This window comes from Gossypium raimondii, chromosome 5 (assembly GCF_025698545.1).
Source record: "Gossypium raimondii isolate GPD5lz chromosome 5, ASM2569854v1, whole genome shotgun sequence".
Taxonomy (NCBI): domain Eukaryota; kingdom Viridiplantae; phylum Streptophyta; class Magnoliopsida; order Malvales; family Malvaceae; genus Gossypium; species Gossypium raimondii.
This window is the reverse complement of record NC_068569.1, coordinates 16,190,691-16,212,843: the sequence shown is the minus strand read 5'-3', so window position 1 is coordinate 16,212,843 and position 22,153 is coordinate 16,190,691. Positions and strand designations below refer to the sequence as shown.

At 30.1% G+C, this 22,153-nt stretch overlaps 1 pseudogene; it reads right to left on the bottom strand.

Annotated features, from left to right (window-relative positions):
- Nucleotides 1-4,517: 4,517 nt before the first annotated feature.
- LOC105766833 (ent-kaurene oxidase, chloroplastic-like) lies at nucleotides 4,518-21,591 on the bottom strand (annotated as a pseudogene).
- Between the last annotated feature and the right edge of the window lie 562 nt (nucleotides 21,592-22,153).

Sequence of the window (22,153 nt, the reverse complement as noted above, 5' to 3'; positions counted from 1 at the left end):
CTCTGAGCTCTTAACACTACAAAACAGGGGAAAAAGAAATAGGGTAAGCACTTTGTGCTTAGTAAGCTCATGTAACAAGAATTATACTTACCTAATATTTTCAATACAATGCAATAAACATTTGTACATCCATTCAATGCATTATTCCCTTAACATGCACAAACTCAACATTCAAGTTAGTTCAATAATTTCCACGTATCAATAATATATATATACCATGATTGATGAGCTCATCAATTCCATGATTTCCATTCCCTTGTTATTTTTCTATATTTATCCCGTCGAACTACTTCGAATTTCGATGGATTTTCAGGGGTACACCTAAGTGTACAAATCCTGGTTCGTCAATTCATATTCATGTGCGCATATTTCCATTTCAGAGGGCACACTCCCGTGAACCTCATCCTTACAGCGGGATTACCAGTCCAGGCTAAATCTCCTATAATATAAACTCATAGAGTATTGTCGGGATTACCAGTCCCGGCTAAATCCCCTACAATGACAATTACTCTAATAAGTTTGGATCTGAATTACCAGTCCAGGCTAAATTCAGACCCTAATTCGGATTCCCGTCTGGGCTAAATTCATTTTCCACATATTCTTCGGGAGGGCTATATCAGGATAGGATCACCCATCCCGGATAGATCCTCTTTACCGTCAATTCCTTTTCAAATATCCATCAAATTTTCCTTCCATTCAACCGGGATTTCTTCCCCTTTTCATCAAATATATTAATGTTTTATGAATTTTCATATAATGAACATTCAAATCATATTCACACCAATAACAAACATTTCAAGCATTTAAGAATATAATTCAAGTTACACGAACTTACCTCGATACTTGTTCGTAAACAAAAATCTACTAATCCCGACCTTTTTCTTTTCCTCGATCTAGCTTCGTATTTGAATTTTCTGGATCTAAATAAATAAATTTAATCATTAATCTAATACATTTCATGTTTATATGTAACATTCTCTATAATTCCATTATTATTTAGAGTGCATTCAAAGCTATCTCATTGAGTCATAGTCACTAAATTATTTATACCTTGAGCTACAAAACTCCAAATTAAGATCTGATAATTTTCCCCGAAACTAGACTCACATATATTCTTACCATAAAAATTTTAGAATTTTTGGTTTAGCCAATAAGTACAGTTTATTCTTTAAAGTTTCCACTGTTTCACTATTCGACAGTTCCGACCCCTCTTCACTAAAAATTAATTATCTTATTGTACAAAATTTAGATGATATTCTCGATTGTTTTTTTTTGAAAGTAGACTCATTAAGGATTTTAAACATATAAATTTAAGCCCCTAATTATTTTTCTCCAATTTTTGATGATTTTCCAAGGTGGGAACCTGAATTCATTCTGACCTTGTCTCACAAAATCTATTATATCTCATTATTTACAATTCCATTGCTTACATCGTTTCTTTTATAAGAAACTAGACTCAATAAGATTTAATTTCATATTTTATTCATTCTCTATTTCGATATCTAAAATTTTTGGTGATTTTTCAAAGTTAGACTACTGCTGGTGTCCAAAACTGTTTTAGTGCATGATGTTAATTACCATTTTTCCCTAAGCTTTCAATAAATGATAATTTCATCCTTGCTCAATTAACCTCTCAATTGAGCTGATTTTTCTCAATTAACACTTTATCCCATCACTTTAAGCTACTTTATAACCTTTGGAAATCAGAATTTTAGCACTAGACTTTAATTCCAAACATTTTCACAATTAGGTCCTACAAATCAATTTCTATTGAAATTACCTAATAAAATCATCTCATAAACAAATTAAAGCTTCAATTTCATGTTATTTCATCATAAAATTCTAGCACATATTCATAGAAACTTTCAATTTCATTCATAAAATAAAGAACTAATGAATTTAGTAATAGGACCTAGTTGTAAAAGTCTTAGAAACGCAAAAATTACAAGAAAAAGGCAAGGATTAACTCACTTGGTACAAAAATTATGAAAAACCAGCTTGAATAAACCCTTAGGATGTTTTTGGCTGATGAGAATGCAGAAAAATAAAGAGAATTCTAGATATTCCAATTTGGTCCCATTTTTATGTTAGTAAAATTTGTTATTTTCCCATTTTACCCTTATTTCACCAATTTTCCTGATTTTTCTCAGCTTATGCCGCCAAAAATATATTCTTTTAGGTTTACTTGCAATTTATGTCCGTCCTCATTTAACAATTGAGCTATTTAATCCTTCTAGTAACTTTTACACCTTTTTCAATTTAGTCATTTTCACTTAATTGACTACCCAAACATTAAAATTTTCTAACGAAATTTTAATACCATATTACTAACACTTCATAAATATTTATAAAAATATTTTCGACTGGGTTTTACGAGATCGAGGTCTCGATACCTTGTTTTTACCCAATTTCTTCAATAATTTCTTTTTCTAACTAACCACTAAATCGGTAAAATTCTTTTATCTATATTTTCATACGATTTTCCTATCATATCAATATTCATGCAAAAATATTAAAATAAATTTATCTTTAAATCGGATTTGTGGCTACGTAACCACTGTTCCGATAATCTTGAATTTAGGCCATTACAATGGATATGAACAAGCTGCAAGCTTGTATTGGTACACAAGTAAAGCTTAAATTACATAGTGATTAGTATCGTATGTGAGGTCCATTCAAGGAAGTGTGTAAGCTGCAAAGTGCGAACAAGTAGTCATAATTAATAACAAGTTTCAGAAACTAAAAGATTAGATGAATAATGTAGCAATGAAATCATAACTGACCTCCACACTTGTATCTGATCGGACGGTTGGCTATGTTGCATCGTTTAGGGATTGTTATGGTGATTTCTGGCTTGATTTCGGACGATTTAAGCAGTGTTGGAGAGCATAACAGCACTAAGGCAGCTTGGAATTAACAAGAGATACTATAGCGTCTAATTTAATGAATTCACTTTAAATTGTAAATGCTATTGTAAAATTTTTAGTATTTATATTTGGTATATAAATATTATCCCTTTTTAAAACTTTAATCCAAATATATGTAATATTTTAATTTTTTAGGTTTATGTTTTCTATGTTATGTTAATATCTAATATGAGTTATATATTCAAATACATTTTAAAGTAAAATAATATAAATGTGTTAAAAGCATTAATTAAAATAATTTTAAAATAATACAATTGTGTCAATATCTAATTACAAATATTTAATTATTATATTTAAATATTTAAATATAGTTTATATGTTCTAATTAAATTTAATAAATAATTAATAATAATTACTTAGAAATATTTAAAATTAATATTATATATTAAAATATTAACAATAAGTTATAATAAATTATTTTTTATATTTTTGCTAAAATAGCATAATATTAACTAATTTAAACATTATTTAAATACATATTTGTTACTTTATAATATCTTGTCTAAAATTGACATTTTATTTTTCAAAAGCACTTTTTGACAGCAATACCAATCACTCAAAATTTTTCAAAAGCACTTTTCCACAGCACTTTTCAAAAAGAATGAAGAAGTGTAGATGTATTGAGAAAGCTTGATAATCAGGGTTTTAGTTTATTCGTTTGCTTTTATTTTATTTTTGTTTTGCTTTTATCTTAATTTTTAGTAATATCTATGCTTTCCAAAAGAAAATTAAATATTAAAGTAGACTTAATTAAATGTAAAAGTAAAATGGACAAAAAGAAATGCAAATATAAAAATGGGTCTAAGTTAACAAATTAAAATTGTAACAATTTTACCTTTTTTAACATTAAAAAATAATATGAAAAAAATAAAAAAAAAAACGAAATGTAGTGGGGGCATTATAATGGGATTATTTAATGTAGAATGTAGGAGGAGAGGTACAGTTAAAATGCTAAAAGTGGATGGACGATATAATTATGTCGGGCAGCGTGAGAAACAATAATTGGGATTGCCTGTTGGCCGGCTACTCTGAACTCTGCCCCTGTTAGCCGGATTTCTCGGTTCCCGAGATCTCTGCTCCTTTGATTTTGCTACTCTCCAATTTCTTTATTCGAATATGTTGGAGGTCTCCGTTTTCACCCTTTTGTATTTCTATATTTACATACTACAGTATCTTTCTTTAATCCTAATAGTGTTTCTGTATTTCGTATGGTTTTGGCTTCTCTTTGCTGTGGGGACGCTGCTTCACCCTCTTTCCTTCGGGTGGGCGCATATCAAGAGACTGGGTTTGCCTGCCATGGACACCGCAGACAGAGTTCGAGAAGGTTATGACCGTTCAATAGGAGACGTGGCAGATAGAATGGTGGTTACTGTTAATAGCCAAGCAGGCGTGCGGCTCCAATGTCTTGCACCAGTCTACCAAACCACGAACTGTGACTCACATCTCTTGTCTCTTATCAGTTTCGAGGTGCGTATACTTCAAATTCCTTGGGCACGGCTTTTAGATTAGGGGACCTGTTTTAGACTGCCCGTGCCACAGTGTATGACCCTCACAAGAACCAAGGTACATTAACATTGACTTTCGCTGGTTGTGCATTAATTCATAAGTTGCATGAATATTGTAAGAAACGAATATTCGAGGTGAAGGTTAAGAGTGTGTTACACTTCACTTCTATTTGGGCCCCCAACGCTAATCCTCCACAAAGTAAACCACTGCAAGGATACTCCACTCATAGAATTTAGTCTCGGTCTCAAATATTGACAAGTAATTACTTAGTGGCCCAAAGGCATACATTAGTCCTTACAATAAGCTGATGCTTCATCGAAGCTTTATTTATTTATTTATTTTTTAATTAATAAAGCTGAAGGTATTCCCTCTTATTCTCTAGGTTTTAGGATTGCAAACAGTGGATGCAGCTTCTGAGATGTCAACCCTACTGTATCCACTTTCTCTTCTTCTCCATCATTCAATCTCCACTCAAATTCCTGCACCAACCTACCAATCGTTACACAAATCAGAAATATCGCCTGAAGAGAGCCTGCACATGCCCTTTTTCCAGCTCCAAAAGCCATCGTCTTGTACATATCCAAAGGGTCGTATTTCTCATCCATAAACCTCTCTGGATTCCACTCTTCTGGGTTGTCCCAATGATTCTTGTCCATGTTACGGCCATAGATATTAACAGCAATCTGCTCAAAACATAGTGTCACTTTAATATGCTTCCTTTACAGTGACCATTTTAGGTAAAAGAAAAACCAACCTCACTTCCTGCTGGTATATAATACCCTCCTATTTGGGTATTTTCATGAACACGTCTTAAAGGAACCAATGGAGTCGGACTGTGCTTCCTAAGGGTTTCATGGAAAACAGCATCCAAGTATCGGAGTTGGGATAAATTTTCTTCCTTAACCTTGTTACAACCACAAACCTTTCTCATTTCATCATACAGACGATCCTGTTAAATTTGAAACAAGAAATTCAGAATATTTTCTAAAAACAACAAAAGGAATTTAGTAATTAAAACAACCTGTCGGGTTGGATCTTTAGCAAGCTGATACATGGCCCACTCTGTTGTGACCAAAGTAGTATCTGCTGATTCAGCGATTGTCTCCCAAACCAACATTGTTATTTGCTCCTTTGTAAGTGTCTTTGCTTCAGATAACAAGTAACTTAGATAACAATTCACTTCCTGCATTGATCCAGCCAACTTATTAGAAATGATAAATATCAAAAGAAAAGAAAAATTCCAACACTAAGCTAAGAAGAAAAAAGAGTACCTCCCCCGAATCGATTCGTTTAATCTGTTCCTCGATAAGGGCATTCATGACTGCCATCATCTTGAAAAGCTTTTGTTGGTACTCATTTCAAATGCTTTGTTAGGAATCCATTTCAAGTAGGGGAAGAAATCTCGCCAATCTACCTCAATAATACCCGCCATCATGTCAATGACTTAAGATTTTCTACATCTCTTTTCTTGATAAAGCTGTACCAAGCCCCTCCACATAAATTGATTGCACATCTTCTCCCAAAGCCTGCAAATTCAAACAAATTTTGTCATCTATGAATTCCTTACTCCCCGTATCTTCCATTAGCACAAACTCACCTGCTTTTTTGCCAATCCATTAATTTCGGACTCGAATATTTCCCTGAAGTTAACAGGTCGGAGAGGATCTTCCTTGAGCAAAACATGAAATTGGCTTGATATGTTTTCAATCATGGTTTCTCTATGGTGTCGATGTCGTCTCTAAGAATACAACGAACAGTACGTGATGAACAAGGTAAAACCAAAGGGAGTTGGTCAAAAGTTTGAAAAGAGAATGGCAAAGAAAACACAAACATAGAATATCATATAGTTCATAGACCCCTTGATAGCCAACCTGAGCATTTGAACCCAAAATATTTCTCAGTAAAAATCGCTTGGCCATTTTGTGAAACTCGTTGTAGTCACTCGTTGCAACCACGCTTTTATCAATGGTTAGAGTCTTCAAGGCGTTCGATAGATTCTTTGTTGAAATGGACGAAAACCTGGTTACCATGGCCTGCACAGTAAAAAAAACGAATTTGACAAAAACCAAGATAATATCTTTAACTTAAATTTATTTTATATATTATCAATAATTACCAATGCCTAATTAATTTTTTTGCTTGACCTAATTAAACTAAAATTAAATATTATGGAAGCATTACCTTTTGTCAACCAAAATTTATCTTATATAAACTTAATAACAATCTATTGCCTAATTAAAACTTAAATTAAATATTATTGAAGCATATCTCTTTTCCATAACTATATATTTTTATATTGACTTAATAATAATTAATACCTAATTAAAACTTAAATCTGAAATTTATCTTACAATAACTATATTATCTTATATAGTCTTAATAATATTTAATGTCCAATTAAAACTTAAATTTTAAGTTGTATGAGAGTTGATAGTGACACATTGGAGTTGAAAAATCAATGGAGTTAAGAAGAATTTAAACAAATATTATTTTATATTATTAAAATATTCATAATTTATGTTATAAAATATTTGTTACTAAATATTTATAAATTATATTTATTATTAAAATATTAATCTAAATTATTTTCAATAAAACATTAAGGATATTATTTAAAATTTAAAATTATTTTGCTAATTTTATTATTAAAATAAAATTTTAATATTTAATATTTGTTCAAAATAATAAATTATATAAAATATATTAATAATCCATTATATATGATTAATGATAAATTTTAAAATTTGTTATTAATGCAATAATATTTTGCATATTTATATTAATTTTTATATAAAAATCATGTTATTCATAACATAGTTCTTTTTAAAAAATATATTATGCCTTATAAAAGAGAAAGACAATTTTTAGAAGAATAATTTTATTTTCTTTTAAGCGAAATATAAGAAAATGCACAAAATATTTTTATAAATCATTTGTCACAAAACACTACACCAAAACGGGCTTTTAGCGGCGCTTTTTAGGCCTTTAGCGGCGCTTTTTAGCGCCGCAGATACTTTTAGCGGCGCTTTGAAAAGCGTCGCAACAGAAGCCGCTAATGAATGCGCCGCTAACTTTAGCGGCGTTTTTAGAAATAAAAGCCGCTAAAGGTGTTGGTCTATAGCGGTGTTTCTAGCACAAACGCCGCTGAAGACTAAGACTAAAGCGCCGCTAAAAACCCTGATCTTTAGCGGCGTTTTTGGGAGAAGCGCCGCTAAAGATCAGGGTCTTTAGCGTCGTTTTTCTCTCAAACGCCATGAAAGAACCTAATCTTTAGTGGCGCTTTCCCCTCAAACGCCGCAATAGACCCTGATCTATAGCGGCGCTTTCCCCACAAACGCCGCTAAAGACCTTGATCTTTAGTGGCGCTTTTTCCACAAACACCGCTAAAGACCCTTATCTTTAGCGGCGCTTTGACCAAAAACGCCACTAAAGGCCAACACCTTTAGTGGCATTTTTTTTAAAAAACGCCACTAAATTTGGCAGATTTGTAAAATAAAATTTTTTATATTTTCTGTCCTCCTGTAAAAACAAATCAGAAGAAATCATATCTAAACCAGCCAAATGTAATAAATCTATATATTAAACAAATAATATAATAAATATCAATAAATAAAATAAAATTAGTATTATTCTTACAAAATATTAAAAGTTAAAATGATAATTAAAAGTCAAAATCAAGTATATTTACACGATAGTCTAAGACGGTATTGCTAATTTCTTTAAACATCTTCATCATACTTTGAAGCTGCTTTGGAGTTCATCGAACTTTTGACGCCGCTCTGCTTTCCTCATTGTAGCCTCTCGCTTCTCCTCAGTAGCTGTACTTCTCTCGCCGCTTTTGCTTTCTTCTTGTCGTCTCGCTTTAAGTCTTCTGTGAAGTTCTTCATACTTTCGTTGAACCTCGACTTCTCTCATTCAGATCTCGCTTTCGATTGTAGTGGAGTTCTTCATATCTTTTTTGAACTTTAGCTTCTCTCGATGTTGCCTCCGCTTTAAGTTGTGTAATTTGCTCAATTGTTGTCGCTTGCATCTGAGCCATCTGGTCTCTTAACCTCTGAACTTCAGCTTCGGCTCGACTCCCCAAAGGCATATATTATTGCGAGCTAGATCTAAAATATTGGGATGGGTTAACAAAAGATCATTGAATCGAACCCGACCATACCTTTCAGGACCCAAAACTTTAGTGATAATCCGGTTATCAATGTCGTCAATATGAACAGAACTATCACTGGAAGCAATCGCTTCGTACTCCGCCTTTTTATCCTTTAATTTTTCCTAAAAAATAAATCAAATAGTTAGGAACGCAATATATATTAAAAAACCCAATGCAACATAACTTAACAATATTTGCATTACAATAAATGAAATAAATCATTAGAAAATAAACACTATAAATAATTAAAACAAGTGAAATTGTAATAATTAAGCAAACGTACCATAATTTCTGCAGCTTCAGGAGTCATAGGGTTTCCATCTTTCTTCCTATGTGTAATGTCAAAAAGTTGAAGGCATCCAACTTTTTGACCGGACGACAGTTCCTACAATACAATAGTAAAAATATTAATGTAAGTAAGTAATAAATATCTGCCAATATTAAAAAATTGAAAATACCTCTGCATGAGCTACACACGCAAAACTTTTCGACCCAGCTGTGTGAGTGAATTTTTGTTGCTGCCTACTTTGTTTTCCAACTTCTTCACGATCCTACATTATGAAATTATTAGTACGTTAATTAGGAAATACTATACACCAAAATAATTACAAAATTTTATAAGTTACACATACCTCTCCTTTCTTCAAGTCCAAAATCTAACGACCTCTTCCCATCGGTACCTCAAAGATTCCGTGGGACATTTTGTAATCTCTCGTCGAGTGTTGTTTTTGTCTTAAAATAGTCTTTCTTTAAAGTGCTCTTATGGTCTCTCCATCTTTTTCCCAATGCCTTCTTTACATAAGCATCGGAGACCTCTTGAGCAAATCTCGCTTACAAAAAACACAACTTAAGAAAGTAAATGTAAACGAAACTTAAACCCAAGTATTATAAATGACATACACGTTTTGTTACCTTAATGTTATCGAGAGCTTGGTTCTTGTTACTCTCGGGCACTTTATGCCATGACTCGAAGTTAATTGGCAACATATTTGCATTTCGTGCTAGAATGCCCATGTATCCTGCTAAAAGGTGAGCTTCTGATCCAACAGGCTGACCAAAGCTATTACTGGATACTTGGACACGCTCGACTGGATCTAGGTCGTATAAATCGCTCAGTACCGTACATCCGCGACCTCTCCACGTCCCACTAGTTTCATCTGAAAAATAAAAGTATTGTAATATACGAAATTAAAAAAAAACAAACAAGAAGTCTGTTGTTCAGTGCTGTTTGTTTCCGCTGAGTTTGGAGTACCTTGAACAATGCGGTGCGATCGCACTTTTCTTCTAGGCATTTTATCTGCAATACAAATAAATTAGTTGAAAACTTAGTGTACAATTACAACAATAATATCACATATAAAATAGTTGAAATATCATCATTCGTAGATGTAATTAGATAATCGTAAAAGCTTACTACATTATAATTCGTAAATCTCTTCATCTATATCCTGGCGGACCCATTGAAATTGTGTACTAGTACTAGGGATGTTTTCGTTTAAGTTCTGTTCTGGAAATGGCAAAGTTTGTGTTCTGTCGTCAATGTCATCTCTACTTCCACTGCCCTTGTCAAACAAGTCTCTAGGGATGTTACGGAGTACAACGTACCAACCCTCATTAGTTGGGTCTTTTGAGTAAAAAACTTGTTTGACTTGAGAAGAAAATACATACGGCTCATCAATCAATTGTTGTCCTGTGTGAATCAATCGAGCGAAGTTTACCATTGTGAAACCAAATTGATCTTGCTTGATTCCACGTGCAGTATTAACATCGGCCCAACCACCTCGAAATAAAACAACTTTCCATTTGCCGTAGTAATCCAACTCAATTATGTCAGTAAGAAGTCCAAAATATTCCACATTTCCCTCAACAGGATTATTGTCCCTAGCACTAACATAACTTGTAATTGAGGAATTAACCACTATTCCACAATTTTGCGTTCTCCTCAATCTCTCGCGATATTTTGTATGAAATCTGAATCCGTTTATGAGGAATGCACTATATCTTTTAACCACCCGATTTGGACCTTGGGAAAGCCATTTAACTTCGTCGGTGACGTTCTTCCCACTCCAAACCTATTGAATGGAAAGTAAATTGAGTAATTAAAAATGTTTTGAGTAAATATTATTATTTGTCGGTGAAAGCTCCAATTACATACTGTTTTGCTTAACCATTCATGAAAAGATTCTGTAAACAACTTATTGATATCTCGATGTTGTGTTCTTCGGGAGCGCGAACGAGATCTCAATATTTGTTTGTACTCACTATGTTAAAAATATGTTTAGTTTGTTAGACTATAAACAATTTTTAAATGATGACTATTTATCAAATTTCTAGAACTTACTTGCGTAAAGGTTCCATTGATTCGTGGTGAAACAGAACATATCGATGTGCTTGAACCTACGATAAATCATCTAATTCTGCAATTTCAACTTTACCGATTGGTTCTCCAAAACTTTGGAACAAATAATTATCGGCAAAGTTATGATCCGTGAGTCCAGCATTTCTATTTGGTCTGTTCAACCTTGTTTCAACATCTTCCAAATATCTTGAACAGAAGGTCATACATTCCTCTGCCAAGTAGCCTTCAGCAATCGATCCTTCTGGATAACGCTTGTTGCGGCAATAAGACTTTAATTTGGATAGGAACCTAAACACAGTATACAACATTATCAAAAGTTGTAACTAAAGGCATATAGGTGAATGAAGGAAAATTTTAAATATTGTAATTAACACATTTCTATGGGATACATCCATCGATAGAAAACGGGTCCGCCAAGAATTTATTAATGCAAGTTATGTATAATATTAATGCAAGCTATGTAATTTATGTATAATATTAATTAATTAAGTTATGTAATTTATGTATAATATTAATTAATTAATATTAATGTAATTTATGTATAATATTAATGTAAGTTATGTAATTCTGTGTTTTAATTAATTAAGTTATGTAATTTATGTATAATATTAATGTAAGTTATGTAAGTTGTAAGTTATGTAAGTTATATATAATATTAATTAATTAAGTTATGTAAGTTAACTATTTTAATACAAAAAGTGGTAAACGAGTTTAATTAAGTTCAAACTCAAGTAACTCAATTATATCTTCAAACTTATTTATCTTCAAACTTATTTCTACAAGTTTACCACTAAGGTATTTTCATTATTTTCAAACTTATTTATCTTCAAACTTATTTCTACATGATTAACTGACGCTGATACATTACAACAGAAGAATGAAAATTTACCTTCCACGCCAAAGAATAGACGACTTATGCAGCGAAAGAGGCTGAGAAGCTTATGGAAGAAATTGACTGCATATGACCAATGAATTTTGTCATATAAACAAATAAGATGTTTCATCCATGAAATGCACTGGATTAAGCATTTCTATATTATTTGACTGCATATGACCAATGAATTTTGTCATCTAACTATATATGCACTGGATTTTTTTATTTTATTTCATTGAAGCTATATACATATTTTAATTATGCTATATTTTTGGTGATCACAACACGAAACCAAATTTCCAATAATTTCGGTCAAGACTTGACTAAAAACATGGCTTTTACGTCTCTCAAGTCAAATTTAACAACATCAGTATTAACATAGGCACTAACATTAATTTCAATTAATTAACTACTTCATACTATAGGAATCAATTTATAGTTAAAAAATTTCGGAGAAGAATCTATCAAATACAGGGGAGGTTAGGTCATTTGGCATGAAAATTTTAAATCTAAAGTTTGGTATATTTAATTCAATTTATAAATGCTAAACCGATTAAATGATTCGCCAATAATTTATTCAATTACTCAAATATATAAAGTTATTTAAGAATTATATTCAATTTTAATAGTTTAAAACAATTGCGCTTATGAATAGCAATTCTTAAATTTAAACATCAAATAATGTAATAAGTCGCAAAGTCAAGTGCAAATTTAGCTAAAATGGTAAAAAAAACTCCCTTCTAAACATGAAAAATAATAATTAAACTATACAACTAAAATATAACCAAAAAATTAAACTATACAAAAAAAATATAACCAACTTAAAGATCCATTAGCAACTGCTTTTGTTCTTTTTATTTTTGCTTTCAATAAATTAGCCTTTCTGGGTTGGCTGACCCATCATCACGTTTGTATATTGTACATACAGATGTTGGAACCGATATTTCCCAATGGAGGACTTCTGCATCTTGGTTACTAGGAATATTCCAAATTTACCTCACCTATATTAACCCAAATTTAAAGCCGAGCCAATCTGACTTGATAAGTTAACAACTCAAATACATTTAAGCATAACTTCAATTCATTTCAACTGAAATGGATTAAACCTAATACTTATCGGGAGTAAAAAAAAAGTAATTCCCATGCGCAAAAAATATTCAACAAATTTGTAATGATAAATGACAGGAAGTTGAAAGTATTCAAACAAACCGGATAAATGACAGGAAGTTGAATTTATTCAAACAGACAGGAAGTTGAATTTATTCAAACAAACCGGATAAATGACTGGAAGTTGAAATTATTCAAACAAACCGGATAAATGACAGGATTATCTAAGTTCAAAAGCTTCAGCTTTAAACTCAAATAGATGAAATCCGTAATGATTTCAACTTAAAAAATATTCAACAAATTTGTAATTAACATGCGCAAAAAATGTCAAATGAATAAATATTAGAACCCATCAATAATTTATTCCTTCTGCTGAAAATTATTTCATTCAAATTGCCCATTCCCAATCGATTCATTCCAAATAAACAAAACCCTGAATCCCAAATAAACAAAACCCTAAAATTTTATTTTTATGACAGAATCGGTTTAATCGAAACCCTAAATCCCAAATAAACAAAATCCTAAAATTTTAATCGGTCATCGACAGAAATGGCTTACCTGGGATACAAATCTCGCAGCTTTGCCCAACAATGGTGTAAAGATCGATTCCAAACTTCTGTTGATTCCTGAGATGTCGGCTTTTTTTTTCTTGCTATTTTTTTTTCTTCCCTGTCGAATCGCTGCTGTTACTCTGCTTAAGTTTCTTCAAATTTTGGTAAAGGAGACGGAGGGGAGGGATTAAGTAAATATGTCCTCTTAGGAAACGGCACCGTTTAAGGTAATTTTAAGTCTCGTTTGCGGCGTTTTTAAAACAAACGCCTCTATTGTATTCACATTTGCGGCGTTTTAGACAAAAACGCCACTAATATTTTAAAGCACGTAAAGAAACGGTGCCGTTTTAATAAATTATAGTGCCTGTTCTGGCGTTTTCTGAAAAAACGCCACAAAAATTAATTACCTGAATTAAACCGACACCATTTTTACAAACACTTATATATTCTTGCGGCGTTTTCAATAAAACGCCAGTAACAGATTCTATTCTTCCACTGAAACGGCGCCGTTTTTCCAAATTTTAAATTTTATCCATAAACTGAAACGACGTCGTATCAAAACAGTTTGGAAATTTTTTGTGGCATTTTTTATAAAAACGCCGGGAATGTTTACCTTCAGGAATTTAAATTCTTTTACCAAAACGGTGCCGTTTTAGAAAATTTGTATATATAGTAGCGGCGTTACGCCGCTAAATTTCACATTATTTATTAATTTATTTATTGTATTTTCATTAAACTTTTTAGTAAATAATTATTAAAGTTTTAAGTAATATTTAAAAGTTTTTGATAAAATTATAAATTTTAGTTTTTTATTTCCTTTTTATATTTTTTTATTTTTTCTTATATTTTGGTCCTGTCCAAATTAGATAATTAATTACCTATATATATTCATATAAAAAATATCAAATTGTTAAGGTTAAATATTATTAAGAACATATTTAATATATAAATTAATAAAACTAATTAATCTGAGCTTAAACCTTAATCTCTAAACCTTAAATCACTAACTCTTAACCCTTAACCCTTAACCCAAAACCCCAAACCCCAAAACCCCAAACACCTACCCCTAAACCCTAAACATGATTTAATATATAAATTAAAAAACACTAATTAATCTGTAACAGCCCAATTTTCAGTAGTGTCAGAATAGTGATTTGAGATCACTAAATCTGATGAAAACGTTAGAAAAATTTATTAATTAATAATTATAAGTTCAGCGTGATTTTAGAAATATTTTTGAATGAGTGAATTTTGTGATTTAAAAGAAATTACTAGGTAAATTGGGTCAAAAACGAGGTATCGAGACCTCGATACTATAAACTGAGTTGTAAATATTTTTATAAATATTTACGGAGTGTCATTAGGGTAGTATTAAAGTTTCGTTAAGAAATTTTAATGTTCCGATGATTAATTGATTGAAAAGGACTAAATTGCAATAAGGGTAAAAGTTTAATTATAGATTAAAGAAAAGTTAAAATGACTAAATAGGTAAATATGCCAAGCCCCATAAATGAGGCGGCATATGCATGGTAAAAATCTGAGATTTTTTAAGTATATTATTATATTATTATATTGTAAATTATATTAATTATATTATATTACTATATTTTTAAATAAACAAAATTGTTGACAAATGCATGGTGTATAGGATGACATGTGGAAAAATGAGATACATATATATTAGTAATGATTACATATTTACTTATTATTTAAGTAAGTAATTTTATATTATTATTTTATTGTTATTATATTAAACTAATTAAATAAAAGAAATAAAAGATGGAAAAAGAGGAATAGAAACAGAATAGGCAAACGAAACAGAGAAGGAAAGAAGGAAAGGAAAGAAAAAAAAAAAAAGGGAAGGAAAGGAAGAAAATTTGGGATTTCAAGCTTTCAAGCTTAATTGGTAAGTTAAATTAAGTCATTTTCTTATAATTTTTTAGTTTTTGGTATTCTAGAACAAAGTATTATTGGATTTATGTTGAAATTTGAGAAGTTATTATATTTCTAGACATTGATTATGTTGAATAAATGAAAGAATTAAGGGTTAAATTGATTAAATTTCAAGTTAAAAGTTAGTAAAAGGTTGATTTGTAAAATAAATTATAGGCTTTGAATTAATAGGGACTAAATTGAGAGAATTTCGAAATTAAGGATTTATGGTGAAAATGAAGAGTTAAAGTGAATTTATAGTAAGAATTAAGAGAGCATATGGAGTTAGATTGGGAAAATAAAATTAGTATTGATAAGGGATTAAATTAGAATTTAGGTAAAGTTTAGGTATAAATGGAAATATTTTAATGAAATTGTGTATTAATAATTTTTAATTGTTTAATTACGTAGCTAATGTCGTGCAAGAGTCATTGCCGAGAAAGGAAAGGGGAAGGTGATCAAGGAGTGACTCGAGAAAATTTACGGTTAGTATTACCATAATTCGAATTTAATTATTAATTGTTAAAATTTAAATTAATATACATGATAAGCAAATTGAAGTAAGTATCATGATTGAATTGAATGATAAATACGTATTGATATTGAATTTATTAATAGCAATTGTTGAATTTTGAATAATATGTTTAGTAAATAAAAATAAGGTGAATATTGATATTGAATTAAATGATATTGAATCGTATGTGAATTGAATGAAATTAAATGAAGTATGAATATGTATGAGCATTTGATGGTATACTGATTGGAAGATGAAAAATGTATTGAATTAAATTGTGATTAAATTGGAATTGAAAGTATGAGAAAGTGATTGAATTGAAATGTGATTCGAATACCCTATTAACTTATCGGACTAGATTGGATACAAATGGCATGCCATAGGATTTGTGATGTGATGAGGAGATTTGTAGCTCGGCCGAGAAGATGATTATGTTATTATATGCTTCGGTTTATCCGAAGAGGCATTTAATGCCTTATTGGTGTGTTTGGGAGGATATGATATATTGGGTGTGTTATGGAGGATTTATATTTATTTCGTGTGTGTTTTGGTTGGATATTCGGTGTGTTTGGGTGGAATCCAGCGTATCTGTCGAGTCCGAGTCAAGTTAATAGGGTAAATGAATAATTTTGATAATATAAATTTTATTGAATGATCTTGAATATGAATCGAAAAGAAAGATTAAATTGAGATATAGAAAATGAAATGTATGAACCATGGGTTCAAGAAATAGATAATGATATAATTCATGAAATGATTTTGGTAGTAAGAGATGATGTAAAATCTAAATGAAGAAAAGCAATTTGAAATAGCTTTTGTTGAAAAATGAGGAGTGAAAATTAAATGATTTGAATAGTGAAATTATATGTGAATTTAATTGAATACAAGTTATTGAAATTTATTTATGGATTTAATGTATAAATTGAGTGTTAAAAGATTATATGTGTAAATTGATTTAAAATGAACGAATCGAATTGAAAGATAGTTATTATTATTATTATTGTTGTTGAAACAAGTTGATTTAATATATGAATGTTTATTGAAAGATTAATGGTATAAATTGAAATAATAATAAAAAAATAGTGTATGAGTTAATTTGAATAAAATTTTATAAAATTAGTTATTATTATTATTGAAACATGTTGGTTTAAACGTTTAATTTGATTATTAAAAGATTAAAAGTATAAAATGAATATAAATAGAAATGATAATGAATGAGTTGATAAAGTGATTGAATTTGTATAAATTGGAATGAGTTACTAGAATGAGATGTTGAAAATCCAATAGAATTGAGATAGTGAAATAATGTATGAATACAATTAAATACAAGAATTGAAATATTGCTTATTGTTATTAATTATCAAGTTGGTTTTATTTACGAGATAATTAATGAATAATTATAGACATAAATTAAATGTATATAATTTACCGATTAATGTTATTAATTTGAATTATAGTAATACCATTTGAGTATTCCCATGCTCGTGTCACGGTTGTTTCCGTATGCGTTGCGGGTTAGTAGAAATCCGTTGTTCGGTCCAAAGATCCGAGTAGTCCCGACCTCGGAGAAATTTTAGTGATGTACCTTTGTTTGATAATGTGGCATGTACCTAGGTGATGTATAGGTTAAGTATAAAAGTTTTGTTATTACGGTTGTAGAATGATGTTTATATTGGTTATAAGTATGAAATGGAACCAATATGACATATTTGATACAAGTATGCTATATCTGTTATTTAATTGTGAACTAGTTATAAGTTATCTGATATATCCGGTAATGCTCCGTAACCCTGTTCCAGCGATGGTTTAGGGTTAAAGGGTGTTACATAATCTAAATCCTAAACCCTAACTCGACCCCGAATCACTAACCCCTAACCTCTAAACATTATTTAATATATAAATTAAAAAACACTAATTAATCTAAATCCTAAACCCTAACTCGACCCCGAATCACTAACCCCTAAATATTATTTAATATATAAATTAAAAAACACTAATTAATCTAAATTAATCCTAAACCCTAACCCTAAATCCCTAACCCCTAAACATTATTTAATATTATATAATATAAAATATATTAATTAGTCTAAACCCTAAATTCTAACCTAACACCGAATTCATAAACCCTAAACTTCTAACCTTTAACCCCTAACTCTAACCCCTAACCCCTAAATAAACCTTAAATCACAACCCTTAAATCAAAATCCCTAATTCCATAATCTATAAACCTTAAAATTGTAACTCTTAAACCGGCCCTACTAAATCCTAAATTAACCATATATATATATACCCTAAACTATAATGATAATTAAATTAAATATTTCAAAATTAATACTATCGTATCTTTTACAATTATATTTGAAATTATTTAATATTTAAATTAAAAATCAATCAATTATGTACCCAAAAATTTTAAAATTATTTTAAATAATAGTATTTTAATTTCTCTATTTTAACAAATATTTTTCTATGTTTTTATTTCAAATTATTTTTACGTGTCATTATTTCAAATTTATCCATTTTAACAAATATTCAATTAAAAATAAATTGGATTTTAATTAATATAAATAAACAAATTACATAGCAAATAGATAGATAAAATGTTTTTGCGCGCTTCCTCAAAAACGCCGCTAAAAGTCGAGCATTAGCGGCGCTTATTAAAAACGCCGCTAAAGACCTGATCATTAGCGGCGCTTATTCAAAAATGCCGCTAAAGACCTGAGTATTAGCGGCGCTTATTCAAAAATGCCGCTAAAGACCTGAGCATTAGCGGCGCTTATTCAAAAACACCGCTAAAGACCTGATCATTAGCGGCGCTTTTCAGAAAATGCCGCTAAAGACCCCAAAAAACTCAGAAAACGGTGCAGTTGGGCTTAGGCTTTTTGCGGCGCTTTTGGACAAACGCCGCTAATGCTTATTTTTAGCGGCGTTTTTTAAAAATCGCCGCAAATGATCGACCTTTAGCGGCGTTTTTCCAAAAGCGCCGCTACTGCTTTATTTTTAGTGGCGTTTTTTGTCCAAACGCCGCTAAAGGCGCCGCTAAAAGCCTGTTTTGATGTAGTGAAACAAATACACTTTAAATAAGTTTTGAGAATTTATTGAACTAAAATGGACAGTCAAACATGACCCAAAACCTTTAACAGATCTCCATGCTAAGATACCTCCATAAACTACTGAAATATCGCAGTTTGATTATTTATTTCATATATAATTAAAGTAACTGCACATATCACGTGTTATAATTAAAGTAACTGCACATATAAAATTTTGTGATATAATTTACGGCCAATGATATCGTAAAATGTTTCTTTACATTCGTGCTTTTATATATACTAGTTTCAAATATCACGTGTTACACGAAATATTATACAATTTCTTAATTTCTTAATTAATATTTTTATAATGTTAAAATATATATTTGTACTAACTTAAATTTATACTAAAAGTCAATTAATTTTGAAAAAATAGTTGAGAGAATAAAATAACATTTTTAAAATAAAAAAGAATTAATACATAACACTATTAAAATAATACACAAATTTGAAGCTATATAAGAAAATAAATACAAAAGATATTTACACTAAATTAATAAGAATGATTAGAAAATAATGGTTGAAATTTAAATTTATTTTAAAATGAATCCACAAAATGTTTTCCACCACACCAAACACATAATGGATAAATAAAAGACTAATTTAAGATTGTTTGATTCACATAGTATAAACAACTTACACAAGATTATCATAATGCTATATTATCTCGTCAAAGAATTAAAATAATATTTTATCTCTCTAGTGCCACTGTTGTTAGAATATGATTCAATATTTACATTTTAAATAACCATTACTTTAATGCCTCATTCTTTTTTATATAATTCTTACTTATTATTATTAAAATTTTCCAATTTTTTGTTCATAAATTTTCTTACATGTTACTTGATTGAATAGATGTAACTACTAAATTTACTTTAAAAATTAAAGTTAAATTTTAATTGGTATATAACTCTAATAATAATTAATATGCTTAGAGTTCTATTCAATTAATAACTTTAATTTACATAAATTAAATTATAATCATTTTTAACTAATAATTGTAAATTAAATTATAATTATAACAACTTTTTCTTATAGTTTACGCTTAGAGTTTTACTAAAATTACAGTTTTATTTTAAATTAGTAAAACTTTGTTTAAATCAAATTTTTAAATAATTATTTTAAATTATAATTATATTTAAATGTGTAATTATCACAATTTTTATTAAATTATTATCATTTATGAATATATAATCATCCCAGTTTATATTTTATAGTAAACTTTTTAACTAACAATTCTAAGTTAAATATTATAATTATCTTTAAATGTCAATTTAATAATATGATGAAAAATAAAGAGTACTTTAATCGTTTCAAAAGTTCCTCTAAACTCGTGCTTATATATATAGATTATAGATTAGTTCTCGGTATCTCATACGTTGCATATGAGTTGAGGTGTTTATTTTTTTAATTTTTTTAACATTAATCTCATTATAGGTTCTCATCATATCTGTTCTTTTTAGACCATGTCTAAAACTACCCATAGCCCTTTCTCAACCATTAAAAATGAGGATAATGCGCTTTAGTGCACTCGAATCCACGTCCTCTTATACTAACAACAATGTCATTACCAATCAAGCTAAGACTCAGTCAAGTTTTAACCCATTTTTCTATTATGCTATTTGAATATAAGTAAATTATATTAACAAATTTGTTAATTAAAATATTAACAATAAAAAAATTCAAAATACAATTAATGCCTATATGAAAATAATAATGAAATATTTTTATAACATAATATATTTGGGTCGGGTTGGGTTGGGTAAAAAATCTTACCCAAAGCCCGACCCATATAGAAAACGAGTCTTAAATTTTACCCAAATACATTTTTCGAACCTTGTATTTTTGTCTAAATCTCCTAATTTTCGGAAGGACCTTTGGACTTAGACATGATAATGATGAGCAAGTCTAGTCGCAATTTAGATTCAAAATACTAGATTTAAATTAAATAATTGAAATAATAACAAAAGGGTAATTTTAGATATAATAAAATTTGCTATATTTCTGCAAATAAAGAACTACCCTTCATAAGATGTCCATGCAATGCACTGTTATTTGTGAATGTTAATGGAGTAATGATTGGCTGATATCAGGAGTGATGTTGACAGTAATGAAGCCAAAATAAACAAGACAGGAAGGAAGCAAAGCGCTAACCTCTTTGGCGGTCGGGGGAGAATTGAGCACAACCACAGTAGAAGCCCCGGCCCTGATTGAATAAACTGCTCCATTTATCTCTGCCCAATATTTTGTGAATGTCTTGTGAGGCTTCTTCTCTTTCAGCTGCAGCAAATTTCCTATAATTGGCAGCCCCGGTACCACTGCACACCAACCCCATCATAATACATCTCAAATCTCATTCCTTGTTGATAATCACTCAGAAACTAATAAAGATTTCAGTAGAAAATTATAAGCCCCAGAAAGAAAATGGTACCTGGGACGGTTGGAAGGGTGGTAGATCCCATCTTGCAACCCCATAGCACAAATCTTTTGAGGAATATCAAGAAGAAGACAGCAGCGAGAGAGTAGGGAAAGGGGAGAGTTTGGCAGTACTCAAAGATACGTGCCATTGCCATCATTTTTACAAGCTTTAGCGACTAGTAATTAACTTGGATCTGGTAGTGAAGTTGAAGTGTGATGTAGGAGGACAAGTGATGAGTAGCAATCATGAATGATTTCCAAGAGATAAATGGCCGGTAATGAAATGAATTTTATTCCCATGGGCGAGGATCAAAATCCCGACCTCATAGTTAAGGTATGAGGTAAGTAACTATCACACCACACCTCATAATTTGCATATTTTTAAACCTATACATTACTTTTAGATGTTTTTTTTGGGAAAATAATTGCCAAATTGTTGTATAAAATTAAGATATCTACTGTAAAATAAATAAATTTAATCTTTATATTCTTAGAAAGATCATATAAATTAAAACATAGTTCATATTTACTATTTAAAATATGATATCAAAATTATTAGTTATTTACAATCACCAATTCAATTGCTTGGTCTGCTAATGAGAATAAAACCGATCCGACCCGATAAAAAAAACGAGAGAATACTAAAAATATGAGGAAGTATAAAAAAATTATGGGGAAGTACCAAAATTTGTTAGGGCATATAAAAAAATATAAGGAAGT